The sequence below is a fragment of the Halyomorpha halys genome, unplaced genomic scaffold (genome assembly GCF_000696795.3).
Source record: "Halyomorpha halys isolate HHAL.00 unplaced genomic scaffold, Hhal_1.1 Scaffold196.1, whole genome shotgun sequence".
Lineage (NCBI taxonomy): Eukaryota > Metazoa > Arthropoda > Insecta > Hemiptera > Pentatomidae > Halyomorpha > Halyomorpha halys.
In genome coordinates this window covers 119,181-136,237 of record NW_027115534.1, presented here as the reverse complement: position 1 = coordinate 136,237, position 17,057 = coordinate 119,181, and the positions used below count along the sequence as shown (strand labels likewise).

The 17,057-nt window shown below is 32.6% G+C and overlaps 1 protein-coding gene and 1 non-coding gene across 2 annotated transcripts in view; both read right to left on the bottom strand.

Annotated features, from left to right (window-relative positions):
• The window catches only part of LOC106679357 (uncharacterized), a 46,983-nt gene extending 30,476 nt beyond the window's left edge, over window positions 1-16,507 (bottom strand). The window contains exon 1 of the mRNA XM_067052562.1: window positions 16,301-16,507. The gene's annotated coding sequence lies outside the window, so the exon portion shown is untranslated. The remainder of the gene's footprint in view (window positions 1-16,300) is intronic.
• TRNAN-GUU (transfer RNA asparagine (anticodon GUU)) lies at window positions 611-684 on the bottom strand. Its single transcript has one exon. It is a non-coding gene; the product is annotated as a tRNA-Asn (tRNA).
• Window positions 16,508-17,057: the final 550 nt, after the last annotated feature.

Here is a 17,057-nt window from a genome sequence, read left to right as displayed (position 1 = left end):
GTTCTTCAATTAGTAAATAGTAAAAATTACTATTTATTCTAAATAAGCGCCTTTTTCTGAAATTTCTTTTCTTTTCTGTATTTTGTTGCTTTTTTACTGCGTGTTCCTATTGTATATTAATAAAGATGAATTGTTAGGTCTTTATTATCTAAACAACATTCAGTTTTTTTAGATAACGAAAAAAACACACACGTTCTTCATTATTAATTAATTGTCAGTAATTGATCATATGGTGAGAGGTTTCAAATGGGTTTGCCACTATACAAATGTAAAATAATGAAACATGAAATGAATTATAAATAAAAATAGATTTGAAAGAAATATACAAGAGAAATAAAAATGTTGATAATAATTTCGACAGTGGCAAACCCATTTCAAAAACTCTCTTTGCTAAGTCAACTATTGCCGCTGAAGACGTTAATAATCTTGCCACCGCACTTTAATTAAATACATATTTAAAACTACGAGACAGGATAAAAAGCAACTATCTGTTTATCAATGAAAACAATAATGATACCACCATAAAAAATCAATAAGGTAATTGTTTATAAGTTAAAAACAAAACGGGTTCAACAATTTTTACATTAAAGAATGTGATGTGAAAAAATTTCGCCCCCGGGTGGGCTCGAACCACCAACCTTTCGGTTAACAGCCGAACGCGCTAGCCGATTGCGCCACGGAGGCTATGAGAACAATTATGGTCACGTGGTCATCTCAACCAGTGGCGTCATAATTTCAATCCAGTTATCCAATTTCATAATAAATGAGTTTTTTTATCTAACGTTTTTGTATAATAATGACTACTAACACAGTTTAATAGCCCCAGATATGAACTGGATAATTAAATGGTTAAGTCGAAACTTGCCTAAGATAGACCCCTAATGGATGTTATTGGGATCTCTCTCATAATGAAGTACTAAGTAATGCTACCGGTTGTACTTGGTACAATGTCGTTGACTTGTGACTTTTACTTTTTAACATCAATAATATCACTAATACTCATCCCTAATTCAAAAATTAAATCTGCACCATTATAACCCATGAAGGGTTAAGAATGCAGTACTTTGTAAGGATGTACTCTTACTAGACATTCATCCCTAATATGAATATAAAATGTTTTTAAGAAACATAGGTTATGTAGTGAAACAAAATATATTAGTGTTTGTAGATTGTAGATTGAATACTTGAGCATTTATGAACTAATAGTACAGGGCTTCAATATGAAACAAGGCCCTGGAAATTTTGTTAGATAACAAAAATTAAACATAACTTGTACAAACGAGCGTTTCTCGATTTAGTGTGAGCAAATGATAAATAACAATAGAAAATCAAATTCCTTAAGTAAATGACAATCTATATTGATTTCATGTGATGTTAGATGGACTATGTTGTCCATCGTTGGCCATAACTTAGTTTAACGTGCTTTAATGTCCTCTCTTACAATAACTTCTAAAGACTAAATGTAAAAGACACGTAATTAGAAATAATTACAATATATAACAACTTTTTAAAAAAAGCAAACAAACGAGAAAGAACACTATATAAATCACTTTAACAAACACTCACAGAAATGCCACACTGGCAATCCAAGATATATTATTTGCCTGAGTATATACATTTATTTCTTTTTTGTATATATTTAATTTGTTGTTTTATTTTTTTCTAGGTCAGAAAAAAAAAAACTCACAGAAAACATATTGGTATGTGATATCGATAATAAGGATAGATAATTATTCAATTTATAATTATAGGCATTCACTTTTCAAATGAGCGCTCTTTTCCAACATCGAAAATTTACATTTTCATTCCTTACATTGCATTTAATCATTCATTGCATACTCTTACACTACATATAGCTTTACATTCCCTACACAACCTAAAGGACTCAGGCACCGAAACCTTTAAATAAAATAAAATGTAGAAGTAATAATGTATTCATCATAGGACTAATATTTCCTTAGAAGAAGACCTAATTAGCTCGGTCATAATTTTTTTTTAATTGAATAATAAGGAATAAATAAATGAGATAAAATAATCGTAAAATTTAGCTTATACTTACAAGTCATTCTTACAAGATTCTTAGGGAAAACAAATCATAATTTTCGCTGAAACAGGAGATAGGCAAAGAAACAGAATTCAAGTTAAGAATGATCAGCTTCGAGTGCAAGAATAAAGGAGGATTAGAGGTGTAATAGTGTTTGATACTAGACTAGAAAAAAATCTGAAGCGGCAAGAAATTCAAAATTCCCATTATACAGCAATCTAATTAAAGCTTTAAGAAGGAAATCTATAGTTATGTGATTATCAAGATTCCCAATAGATAGCGCAATTCTAACATTTTTCTTCACCAATTACTATCTCTTACTCTAAAGTGAGTTTAAAGCTGGAAAACTCGCTTGTGTTTCCCCATAAATTTCGTTTTTCCTAGTTACCGTTGAACCTTAATACTTAAACCTATCTACCTGTTCAAATGTATCCCCTACTTTATCTTTATCACCGAAATTGTTCTCGTTTCTACTGCTATTCATATATTTTATTTATATTAGTTACTAGCAGGCTGGCCATCTCTGATACTAACTTCAAGCCACGGCGGGCGGCTCTTCTCTTCCACGAGGACATTTCTCGGCGGGTGGCTCTTCTCCTCCAAGAGGACATTTCTCCACAAAGGGCCCCATCACCCAGGGTGACAAATAGGCAATTTTATTTATGTCGCAAATCCAAAAAATAATATTTTTTGTTTTTTATTTTTAGAAGTTCCTCTTTTTTTTTATAGTTTATATCTTTCAATATTTTGTTTTACAGTTTTTTATTTCAGCAATAACAGAATTCGGCTATTCTTTTATTTTATTCTCACTATTCTACACGGTTGAGCTAGTAATGGTTCCTTTTGAACCCCTACCTGCCGTAACAAATACCAAACCATCAGCTCTAACTTTAAACATATATTACTCGAGTTTATCCAGATTAAGTTCAAATGTCAAAAAAATTTAGATTTTCTCAGTTTGAAGTCAATTAACGCAAATTTAAACGTTTACAAATACACTGTTTTAAATCTCAAATTCAAATTGATCTTGAAGGGTCCGATTTGGCACATAATAAAGTTCTTTTTATACTACAAAAATCTGAAGTTGACTGGTATAGTACGCAAGGTGCGATAGGTGATTATACATCATGAAAACAACTGTACCTGATTGAAGAAAACAGAATTCATTTTAGGTTACAGCACACCAAGAAAAAATACAAAAAAAAAAAAAAAAACAACCAAAATTATCATGTTAAATGTTTGGTTGTTGACATGTTAGATTACTCTCCTAACACGTGAGCATGGATGTCAAGAGCCTAATTTTGGTGGTATTATACAAAAATACATAAATTTATATTTAATATTGGTATCATTTCTGTTGAAAAGCATTGAAAAATATATATTCTCGTATTTCACGAGGATCTGAAGTAGCAGAGGAGAAAAAAAAAACAAGCCTGATGGGATGTTGGCTCCCCTCTCGAGCTACAATTGGACCTGCTTGTTCCTCTTGAGGTAGCATCGCCAATGAACCGTACAGGGGAGGCCCAATTTATTTGTTTGTATTATATTATGTTAAGCTCAGTAAACCTGTAATGACTTTTATTATATCAGGGGGAAGAGTCCAACAATAGTTTCATGTCTGAATATTTTATTTCATTGATGACATAAATTCAGATAGATAATTAGTTATCAATTAATGACATTAATAGAAGTAATTTATTTATTTATTTAGAATTCTAGTATATTCTAGGTACAAGTTTAAACACTACTTATATTTTTTCAGTTTTAATTTGTTTAATTGTAACTTTTATCATAAAACATTCTACAAAGTACCAGTTGAATTCATTTGTACGATTTTTTTTAAATGCTAGGGTTCTGTTGAAATTACATATTTGAGTTTAGAAGTAAGGCATATTTCTATATTGGCTTCATTGACTTCATATCAAGATAGAAGAAAAGATCTATTTTACCATGGTACTTTCAGGGTTGTACTACACATTGTCTTGAATTCTTTGGTGCACAGTGAGATCTCTGTTAAACTTAATATAATAATAATAGAGGTAGTTTAGGAATAAACTTCACAAAAGGGCACTAACTGGATCTAATTAAAAAGTTTAGAACCACATATTTAAAAAAGTTTTTCTGTATTTGAAAACAATATTTCGCCCTTATAAGGCGAATATTAGATTTTGTACATTTATTCTACTTTTTTAGCAAGCAAAAACCAGAAGTTTAGCTCCCAAAGGTTATATTAACATAGATATTGGATAAAATGTGAAGATAATGGAGAAAAAGTTCTAATTTTTAATTTATTTGAAAAATAGTATTTAAGGGGAGACCATAAAGGAATATGATCTTCATTTTTATAAATTCATGTTTTTGACCCGCTTTACTGAATACCTCATTTAATATTTTAATAGAATCAGTAATATTTTTTTCTAATTCTTCTAAAAGAGACAAATCGATTGACATATAATAACCATGAAGAAAACGTATGCTTTTCAGCTCAAAAACCCATCACAATCAGAAGATGGGCAGGGCATAAGGACAAAAAAAAATAATATAATGATCAGCCAACATTATCAAATCAAAGTTCAAAAAGTTATATTTCATAGACGCATGTTATTATTAGTTTGTTTCTGATTCATGATTGTTATGAAATAATTGAAAATATTAAGCGATTAATATACTAAATAATAATAAAAACCAATATCATCATTTTAAAACAGAATTCTATCACGCCACTGTATGTATCATGCTAAAATGTCCAATGATTTAATCATTGGTTCAGCATCAACGAAAAGGATCAGTATTTAGGTAATTATTGTTTTGCATGTTTTTAGGAATGTCATTCTTTAAATCCTCAACAATTCTTTAATTAATTATATTTACCTCTATTACTTGTAACCATATTGAAAAAATCAGAGGAACACTGCCTCCTAGTTTTGAACAAACGCCTCAAAACTGAAGAGGCGATAAATTAGTAAATTAAAAAAAAATTCTATTCAATTTTGGAGTCTAAAATCATTCTACCTGTGGCGTCTTCAAATGAGCTTCTACCAATAGAAAAATGAGGAATTATTTTGTATTGAACTAATCTTCCTTCAGGTTGCCTACAAGGATTGTCTTTTTTGTGTATCTTGTGAGATTGTGAAATGTAGTACATCGACCAACATATTTGCTATAATTGTCTGTTTGAAAAGTCAGATGTACGTTTATTTAAACGATTATTTTTTGTTATAAGTGAAATGGAATTGATAATGCACAATAACTTACAAAATATTTTGACGGAAGATGATTAAGCTTACTTTTGTATATAACACTTTAGCATTCTTAGCAGGGTAGCCCAGAGAAGTCTTCTCTAGTATCCGATTTTTTTTTTAATGAATACAAAAATAATTTGGTTCTGTGCGCGCATCACATACTTTCACTTACTACCCTACTTAGTCCGCAATTTCAAAACTAGTTGCTAGTTTCAAAACAGCATCTTCTTTGATATTCACGAAGGCCATTCATTCTCTTACTATAATTCCATTTGAGGCTAAGTAAAATAACAATGTTTCTATGCTTCTATGTTTTTGTGTTTCAAAGATTTCTTATAACAGCAATCAAAAATTAGAATATATTCATAAGCTTAATACAACTAATATAATATAACCTTAATAAAACTTGTCATAAACATTAAGACATATAAGATGAAGCTTTTTTGAAAACTTGGTATTTAACCTCAGAGAGACTATTTAAATGATTATAAACTAAATTAATTGTGCATCGTTGTAGTGAGTTAAATTAGATCGCTAGAGCCGTTTCGGTAAAATGAAAAAAAGTAGTAAATCGATTATACGAAGTAGCGCTTCCAACAAGTTGATTTTAACGAAAAAGTTGCCGCAACATCCCTGGCCTATTTAAATAGGAAATTTCAGTTTTTTATATGGAATATTTAATTTTAACTCAAACGATCTTAAAACATATTTGAAATTTTCCTCGAATATATGCTTAATACAATTAAGTCAAAGTAATAATATATTGATATTTAAATGAGTGCCGAAATTGGAAATAGCATTTATTCATAAATGAACTAAGGGTTGAAAATCACATTGGCAGTGACAAAGATATACGTGCCAGAGACTGGTTCTAATGTGCTGATGGTATCGATTGGCTACCGGAAGGTGGGACCCCTGAGGAGCATTGACTTCCGCCGATTGATTTAAGCCTCTCTTGCCGTCCCTCTGAGGGTCGCTTAAGAGACAAAATGGCGATACCGGTGGCATTTTTATTGAGGGCATGGGCTCTAAAATAGATTGCAAGATACATTAGTCTTCCGCAATTGTGTAGTGCCTTATTGTCTTAAGACAAAGTAATAATTTGTTGGATGATTTGTTCGAGTAAATTTCTTTCAAAACATAATTGTTTGTTTGTTTCATTCACTTCTAAATATTCATAGGAAAAAAACATATTTTAATAACATCCAGGAAAAAAGTTCAGATAAGATAAATAGTTATATAGTGAAAAACAATGCTGTAACAGCATTTTTTCTACAAAAAATTTGTTTCTGTTAACAAAATTCAAATACTATGTCTGTTGATTCAAACAATATCAACAATATTGAACTTACTTATTTACAAACCAAGGTGAACAGGACTATATTATACAAAGTATAATGAACTTTATTGTTCTTATTTACAAGAAAAATAATCAATGTAAAATATTAATAGTATTTATAGTTTACATAACCCTTTTAGACAATGTACATTGGTGTTCTTTGAGATCCTTAAATATTCCGCTTTGAATAATAAAGTGAAACCCTAGTAGTATTTCAAACATTTAATTTTTTTTTAAGAATGTGTTATTTATTCTTGGAATATACCAGTAGTTCCCAACTCGTGAAATTCTGGGGTCCAATAAGCAATAAATTAAAACATGCACGCCCCACCACACATTGGACAAGAAGGGTACCTCAAGAAAATATTTGAAAATTAGGTTGTTTAAAAGTGCATTCTTAGGCACTTTTAATGATGCATTAACCTGTTCAAATCTTTCAACTAGCATTCAACCATCAGGAAAGGCAATCAATAAAACAGTTTTAACAATAATTCCTCACTAGGTATAGAACCCCTCGCGGCTTAACAAAAAGCTCTCGCGGTCCACTGGTTGTGAATCACTAGAATAGACAAACATGATAATAGACGTCAGCATTATTGGTTGCATAATTGGACATAAACACAAATAATGGTTTTATATTATTTATGGGTAGTAAATAACGGATTCAAATTAACAACTTTTGGTTCATAATGATTCTTCGATAAACCATGATAGCCATTGTTATCCCTCTCAGCAATATCCTTCGATTGTACTATCGCCACCATCTTCAAATAACTATTATGAAACATTCAATTTTTAGAATCCGTTAGTTTCATTAATTTATGATTTTTACGAATAGGTTACATCAACACAAATCAATACTCATTACGAAAATTAATTGACTTAAGTTGCCAGAAATTTTATTCAGTGTAACGATCATATTGCTGAAACAAATTAGATAGTATGATAAATAAAACACATACAAATGCGTAATGTATAGCAAAGTTATAATAATAAAAAAATCTAGTGCGGTGCGCGCATCACAAAACTTTCACTGACCACCCTACATTTGCCTCTAAGTTTTGTGTAGATTGGAAGGCTCGTGTTGAAGTTGGTATTTTTTTAGTTTTCGAAAACAAAAAAATTAAAACCAGAGAAGACAAAAATTATGAACAAAATTTTTTTATGTTTCTGTTGTTATAAAAATTTATAAATTAGGATTTCAGGAAATTGGAATAACAAATATAAATTTTTTTCCTGTCAAGAATAAAACAGTCTAACAAAAGCACGATAAAGCAATCATGCGATCGGTAATGATCGTGCGGTCTCGGCATTTCCTATTTGAAACGGATTTATCTTTTTTCGTTTAGTTAATCATAAAATTCCTTAATATTTTTTATTATTGCTAAAAATGAGAACAGTTCAATTTTTTCGGTTAAACCAAATTAAAGGTACTTTACTGGAAAATGAGGAATTATTTCGTTTTCCTTCCTTCAGGCTGCCTACATGTTTGAATCCGTTGATTTAAAGAACGGTGGTCAATTCCGACCTCGTCGGAAAACAGAACAATTCAATGCTCTCTCGTCAATAGAGGTCCTGAAGCTTAATTGGTTTTCTCGTATCAGAGTTGAAAAGAAAGGCAATTAACAATTGTAAAAAAACTAAGTTGTATGTGTTGGTTCCCTGAACTTCTAATCCTGATGTAGTGGTTTGAGGATAATTTTTTTTTACCATTGTGCGGGACTTGGTTTATTAGATTCAGGAGACCTCAAAACGAGTATTTCGAAATTTTGCAGGATCGTAATACTTTATTTTCTATATATTCCATTTATAGGTAAGTGGAAGTAAAAACTGGTTGATATTTTGATGAAAAAGATAGATTGTTTTGGTATAATTGTGCTTTATCATCCACTTAAGGGTTTAAACTTTATAGAAATCGATTAACTAAACCATCCATTGCAACTAGCGACATTTTAGGGTAACGTCTTCTGTTTAGGGTATTTGTTCCAGCCGAGAACTGTAATAAAAAAAGGAAATTGGTGTGATCGGGGACCTCAACGGACATATTCCACACATAAGTAAATCTAGACACCAATTAAACGAAAAAGACTATTTTGAGGAATATTTTTTACAACTTATAAGAACTGAGTAACCTTAAGAACCTCAGCGTTATCATCAGGAGCCTAAGATGTGATTCCGGTTGTGGTAAAATATGAATTTTTTTTTTATATCGCGATCGGGAGTCTAAGTACTTCCTAAGTAGTGCACAAAAGATATTTTAGAAGATCCAGTACTAAGGTTTCTGTAATATATTAGAAATATTTATTCGATCCATACAAAAGCCAAAATTTAATAAATGATCGTTTATTGAAGAGAAATTCGTTTATAGAAAAAATAGATAATCGATTTCTGTGACAACAATCATGTAGAAATAAAAATCACTAATAATTCCTCTTCTACATTATCAAAGGAGTAGCTTCGTACTCATTTCAGTAATACTTTATGTCCTTTATGGATTTTACCTACTCTCTAATATCGATTTTATTCGTCCACTAATTTTACTTATGCATGAGTAAAATATTTTTCCTACATAGATACGACCCAACAACGATTCGTCCCGTAAATTTTATATGTAAATGACAAATCATTATCCTTAAAATATGGGTAATTAAGCACCAATAAAAATATATAGAAAAGGGATAATTTATAGAAAAAGCAACTTTCAGAAAAGAAAAAAGAGTATTAGATAAATAAAGATAGATATAGCAAGGAATGTATGACCCATGTACTTTGCCGACTTTTTAAAAACTTATTTATTACCATAAACTTTATATTTACCTAATTATCCACTTTTTAATTACCATTTTATTATTTTAATCTAGTCTACCAAATACATACCATATTTCATAAAAAGCTAATGTAAGATAATTATCAAATAATAAAATAATTTTGGCACGTACCATTCGTGTTCTGTGAAATTCCATATTTTCATGTTTTTTATTAGAATAGTAATGATAGTGATTAGTTAGCTATTTGAAACACTATTAGAATACGTAACATACATTATTGATTTTAAATCAAAAATAATTTTTTTGACACATAAAATAAAACTTAATGTGAACTATACAAGATAAATGTACCCCCCTAAAAATTTTTAGATTCGGAGGTTTTACAGAATACATAAAATATATAATAGTGCATCACATATAAAGATGGCTAGGTATACGTGATGAGAAACATATATACTAATTAACAAGGGTGGGTTCAGACAGAGAAGAGATGAGTCGAGGCTAAAAGGATTTTCGGCCTGTCAAGGAGGATACCTAGCCCACACAACAATGTTATATACAACCAGGGATTATCATTACCCCGGGAAACATATTGTACAATAAGCATAACTCATAACTCCCAGCTCCCGGAGAGGTGTCGGCATTTGAATTTTAAATTGGGTTGGGGTTTATTTTTAATATTTTTTTCACTCAAAGAAGCAAGTGTTTCACCAATTATTCATTAAATCGTTTGGAAAACTGTATATATTGTTTATTTTAGAAATTCGACATCATATTTAGTTTTATGAGTCATATATGTCATGGACACAAGCAGAAAACATTATATTCTTTTATGCTTTTTGTATGTATTTATCTATTTTCTAGTCCTGTTAAGCAATTCCAAGGATCATAAACCAAGGTAACATTAAATACCATTTAATATTACATTAATACACCGTTTTTTCAAAATCGTTAGAGCTATTTTCAAGAAAATCGAAAAAAATATGTAGAATCGATAAAATAAACTGGCACTTCTGGTAAGTTGGTTTTATCTAAAAAATAATGTATGACATACAACTTTTAGCTTTTGAGCAAGGCAGTCACAATTTTATGAGGCTTGTTTTTTTTTTTTACTCTAAAGATGATTTTTTCGTCGAAAGCTCGGATTTAATACTTTCCACGACAGCAATACTTGTCCTTACAATATATTTCATATCTTTACCTCTGAGGCACGCGGATAAATTGACAATATCAGAATTAAAATAAGCCAACGAAAAAACTGACATGCCGAGTTTAATCAAAATCATTAGAACCGAAAATAAAAAAAAATGTGAAAAATCGATTCTACTCAGTGGCACTTCCCGTCTGTCCATTTTATCAAAAATGTTGCTGTCATATCCCAGATATATCCTTTTTATTTATTTATTGACATTTACAACTGTACATAATAAATTATGTTAACAGCCTCCAATAATTGTAAAAAAATGTTTATTTGTAAAAAAAACTACTATGAACAATAGTTTAAACTAATTATAAACATAAAAAATAAATGACACAGTGCATATAATGAGAATATTGAGATTACTGACTGACTGGCTGGGAGAGACTGACAACGCTGTCGGGATGTTGGGGCAGGAATATAAGAACTTCGGGCTTATTATTGCATATGCACTGGCACTTGGTTCCTTGACTATATATAAAAGTAAATTTGAAGTTAGATTAAAATGGAGTGAGACAGGCACGTAGAGAAACTACCCATTGGTAGCAGTCTAAAAACATTTTTACCAGATCTCGAGGCCATCTTTTTTTTCAGGCTTTTTTTTCAGCGGAGGATTGTCAGGAACGAAAGACAAAGCTTGGTTATAAACTAATGGGTTTAAGTGGTTAGGGAGTTTATAATGGAAGGATTAACATCTGATTCGGGCTAGATTAGTTACATTAGGAACAGGTCTTTATGGATGATTTTATTTGTAACGAAGTAAGGAGCACTGATAATTGTACGAAGGATTTTGGATTGTAAGGATCAGATACGAGAGGAATTAGAAGCTAGGCTCTGTGTTCAGACACAGACCATTTTGTCAAACTTGGTTAAATAGGCTCAAGGGACTTCAAAACATATATTTCCGTTAAAAACTCGAAATCGAAATTTTGCCTGATCACAAAGCTTTTCCTTTCTTTATATTCTATGGATAGGTAAGTGAATGTAAAAATGGATGTCCAGATTGCTAGCTTATGACAGAGATCTGCCTAGATGATTTTAAGTCAGAAAGGTACAAAAGCGACGAATGAGATATTTTAGCGAAAATGGTAAGTTAGTAATAAATAGTTTATCCTACCCTTGGGACAAAAAAAAATTGATTTTTATATTTTTAAAATCTATTTTTTTTTTTTAAACATGCGTTAGATAAACTATTGCTAACCTTCCATTTTCATTAAAATATTTCAACTATTTTGAAATAACTGATGCTCAACAACAATTATATTCAACTGTTCCTTTACTGGATATACCCACTAACACCATAATACTAATACCATGATACGTGCGAACCAAGCTAGCGGCGTGGATCAAAGAGGCGCTGGCAATGAGGCATCACAGTCGGTCGCTTTGTCTCATAGTTCCCATTAATATTACCGCTCACGGATAGGAATTAAACTAAAATATATAAAAAAATTGAAACGGTCAAACGGAGCTGAACTTTCTTACATTCACATCTGATTCCGCTTTGTAGTGGACCATCCTATAAACAGGTATTATGTTTCATGATTTCCTAAGTGGCCTAAATGGTGAAAAGCTTTATAAACTTTACTATTTACAAACAAGCAAAACAAAATATTTAGTTATTTTTAAATAATTGTCATTAATATATATGGCATAAAGTATTAGAAACAGGAGATATCTTGACAGAGACACACTTAAATACATAGTGAAATCTATCTGGGAACTGTTATAATACATAAAGAGACCCTTTTAAAAGCGAAATTTGGCGGAAAGAATCACTTGGTCTATCTCAGTACTTAAAGCAATACCATTACTGAAGCCTGAAACTCAGAACCTTGGACACTAAAACAATGCTACATCTTTCCGATTTACACAAAAATAACACAAAATCTGATGAGTATGAAGAACGGTCTCCGAAATTCCAGATATTTTTGCAAACTTGTTATGTACAAAGCTTATTTGCACCTAAAAGTCAGCGATGACAGCAGTATGATACAAATAATTTCTACACACAGGGACACTTTTCGTATGCATCGCCTTAGTTTTGGAATAAAAACTGGCCCCTCAGAATTCAACCGAATATTGTCCCAAATTCTAAAAGGGCTTCAAAATAGAGAATTGTATTTCGATGACATAATTGTACATGGTGAATCCAGGGAGGAGTGCATTCGAAATCTTGTGTCTCCAGCGACTTTCTCAATATGGCCTTCACTTGAACAATAATAAATGCTTGTTCTTAAAGGAAAAAATAGAATATTTAGAATATATTGTAGAATACAATAAACTGAGAAAATCTCCTATTAAGGTTGCAGCAATCCAAGATATGCCACCCCCTTCATACATTGAGGACGTCACACGTTTCTTAAGGTTAGTGACGTATTACTCGAGATTTGTGCCAGATTTTTCTACAATTTCGTATCCTCTCCCGTGTTTGTTGAGAAAAGATAAACGTTGGTTATGGACACCAAACTGTGGGGCAGAGTTCTTGAAACTCTAAGCTGAACTTTGTGGCGATCGTGTTCTTATTCCGTTTGATCCAGCATTGCCACTTGTTTTGACAGCAGATGCTAGCCCAACAGGGATTGCCGCTGTCCTTAGCCACACAATAGAAGGTACTGAAAGGCCGATAGCCTACGCATCAATGTCACTTACAGTTTCTGAGACTAACTATAGTCAAGCTGGCTATAGTTAGTCTCAGAAACTCGAGAGGCACTTCCTATAATTTTCAGTGTAGTTCATTTCAATTATTATCTATATAGAAAACATTTTGAACTTGTCACGGATAACGAGCCATTGTCCAGGATCTTCCACCACCGGAAACCCCTCCTACAAATGACATCTGCACGTTTACTACGATATGCATCATTCCTTTCAGGATTTGATTATGTTGTCAAATGTAAGAAATGGAAAGATAATCAAAATGTTTATTGCCTTTCTCGAACTTCAATCATACAACCCAGACCATTATCAGACGCGCTCATTGGTCATGAAGTTAGCCAAATCTGTGCAGACAAAACTTTTCCATATTTCAAGTTCTGCAATAACAGCGACTATTATCTAAGAGAAAACAGCTGCAGATCCAGAGCTTATGAAAATAATGAATGATCTCAAGCGTAACGCTACAGATTCCGAGTACACTTTAGTGGATAACATTACTTTCCGGCAAGATAGAGTGTATGTTCCAAGCTGTTTACGTTCCAGTGTTCTAGAAGAGCTTCACCAGACGCATCCTGGAATAACTAAAATGAAGCAGCTTGCCCACTGATATGTCTATTGGCCGAATATTGACAAAGATATCGAGCGTTTGGTCAAAGGTTGTGCTCGGACTCGCGCAAATCCTCCGGAAGTTCCGGTCCATCCGGATTCCAACTTCACAGGAAAATTGGGAAATAATTCACTTGGAATGCCGGCAGGCTCATACGAAAACTGCTTCTTTCTAATTGTTGTGGATACTAAGTGCAAAATAAAAATCAGCAAGGATCCGCCTAGAGGTTTTTCAACTATCCATTTATTGGAAATTATCTTCGCTTCACATGGATTTCTGCAAATGAGACTTTCCCATTGAAGAAAAGATACAGAAAATTCTTTCCCGATATGGAGCAACACCTCTTGCTTGCGGAAAATTTCCAGCCGAAATGTATCTTCGAAGAGAATCCGAGATAGAATCGAGAATCCGTTTAGATGCAATCTATCCATACATACCACAGACTTCAAAGATCTCTTCAAATTCCTGCAGGTCTTTTAAAATGGGAGAGAGAACCCAAGTTCGATTGAATATAAATAATAGACAAGTATGGCAGTTTGGAGAAATACAAAGAAAATTGGGCACTCGTCATTACCAAATTTTTCTAGATCTATTAAAAGACTATTCAGGAAGATCTATTAAAAGACACATCAATCAGCTGAGACCTACACTGGTTCCGTAATCTAAAAAGCAAGTAACATTTAGTCCATGCCAGTCATTTGACATTCGAAGGAGTCTGGCCCCAAGGTTCAAGAGTACTCCAAGAAGTCCAGCTCGAGAGTCTAAGAGTCCAGATGCAATTCCGCCAGAACTGATCCAGACATGGAAGGTAGTGATTTGCCTGAACCAGAACAACACCCTCAACTAAGAAGTCATCCTCCACGAGTACGTCGGCCACCTACTCGCCACAAGGATTTTGTGATGAAATGAAGGATAAGGGGCAGAAGTCAGTGATTGGGCGAAGTGGATGTAAGATGTCCAAAAATTCATTGTAGTCTTAAAATAAGTGGGGGAGAAACTGTGGTAACACTGAGTACCTGATAACCTTCCTAATCCAGTTAGTGTAAATATTGTAATAAAACAAGTGATCCATTCTAATGGTTATTATTAATTTTCCAGTTATTAACAAGATCATTTTAATGGTCGAATTATTACATGATTTAACATGAATTGGAACTCTCCCTTCGCTAACTGTAAATTCCTAGAGTCGTGTCTTCTAGCTTTGGAGTAAACAGGCATTCCGGTAATATAAATGTAGTGTTTTACGCTGAGTTTGCACTCACTAGGTATTAAGTTTAGTCAGATGCGGAAACTTGGTAAGTAGGTCGCAAATCTTTGAAACAGTTGAAATCTCACTACGGAGCTGTGCACCTGTGACATCTAAGGTTTCCTATTTTTTAAATCTATTAAAAGATTAAAATGGGTCAAAAAATCTGCACCAATTATTCCTCTATTCACTTTAGCTACAATAAAGGGCCACTGAAACTGACGGCGTAAACCCAAATCAATATTTAAAGTTTGTACTCCATATGTAGGAATAACGGATTCATTGGCTACAAACAAAACAAAATCTTTACTAGGGGAGTCACAATTAGATCTTACCGGAATTATGGACACATCAGCGTCACTATCGACAAGAAACTTTAGTCTGGTTTTCATATCCAGAACAAATAAACGAAAAGTGTGACCACCTGAATTGTTAGCAACAGACGAGGCCACACTAATGTTGCTTGTGGGAGTTTTCCGAAAGTTGCTGCCAAGCGCAAGGTTGTCTATATTTCTCTGGTCTGCATTTTTTTCCCATATCTATAGTGGAAATAACCAAATTTTCCTTTTTGGGCTAAAGTCACGCCTTGAATGGAATCTCTGGACAAGCTGTAAGACCTATTCCGAGAATTCAAAGTACAAATTTGAACTTCTAGATTAGCAATTGTTTTCATCAATTTATAGAGAACTGATCTTGACTAACAGAATAACCACTTGACTGAGGGGTAACTTCACCTATTTCATCTGCCATAGCTGCCATATTGTCGAAAGTTTCATCACTAATAATTACATTCTTTAATACATTCGCCAGTTTTTTTAACCATACTGTTCGTAGAATTTTGTCGGACATACTATCACCAGCCAAGGCCTGCAGTTTACGGAGCAATTGACTAGGCTTGAGATCCCCAACTCTAAATTTATTAAAAGTCTTTTAATTTGTTGGTTATCGCTCTCCTTAAACATCTGGAGAAGTCGATCTTTAGCTAAAGAATATTGTTTATTATTGTCCGAACTTAATAATATCTCATATACTTTCTATTTATTTAGCTTCTACCTGAGACACTAGATGATGACACATTAATTGAACTTGGTGTCTTCTTTAATAATACCTACTAAATTGAATTTTACTTCTATTTGATAAAACCATGATTCAGGTTCATCGGCCCAGAAGGGGGTATTTTAGTTGTAACTTTATTTACCTTAGGTTGGTCGTCGGGTTTATGTTGTTTATCTTTTTTTGGCGGCGCCGTGTATCACTTATTCCGTAAAAATAAGTGACTGTTGGAGTCACCAATTGTATGTAAAGGGATAAGAAGACAATAATAATCACTGGTCTATTTTACTCGCGTATATAAACTGTTCACATGGTCCTATTAACCTATTAGACTGTTACAACTCCCATAAGGGCTGATTTCATTATCAGTGCTGACTTGAATCAGAATAATCGATACCTGAAGTCCCTACAGGTGTATTTGTAACTCTTGAGAACCAGAAACAGACATATATTATTAAACATAACTTTATCTATTAATTAACCTAAATATCATATCTGATGTACTTAATCGGACATGTTACTTTAAGCGATGTTTCGAGCGAACTCCTCAACCGATTTTAAGTTCAATGACCCAAGTTACTCAATAAAATCACTTAAATGCTGTCAAACAATTTTAACATAAAATATCGAAATAATGTTTTGTATTGTAGCTTTCTTAAACGAATGAGTAGTTTTAGTCGCAGCGTACCAGATATACTTTTTTTTTCTTCGGCCAAGACTCCCATTGGAGTCCTATACTGACTAACCATGGTTGGGGACAAAGTTTACATTTAGTGGGATCGCCACTCAATGAAAAAAGTTAACACCCCAAACCGGATTTGAACCGGCACCACCAATAGACATCAACTTGTCAAGACTGTGTCTTAACGACTGAGCGCCCGTAGCCCATACCAGATATAGTC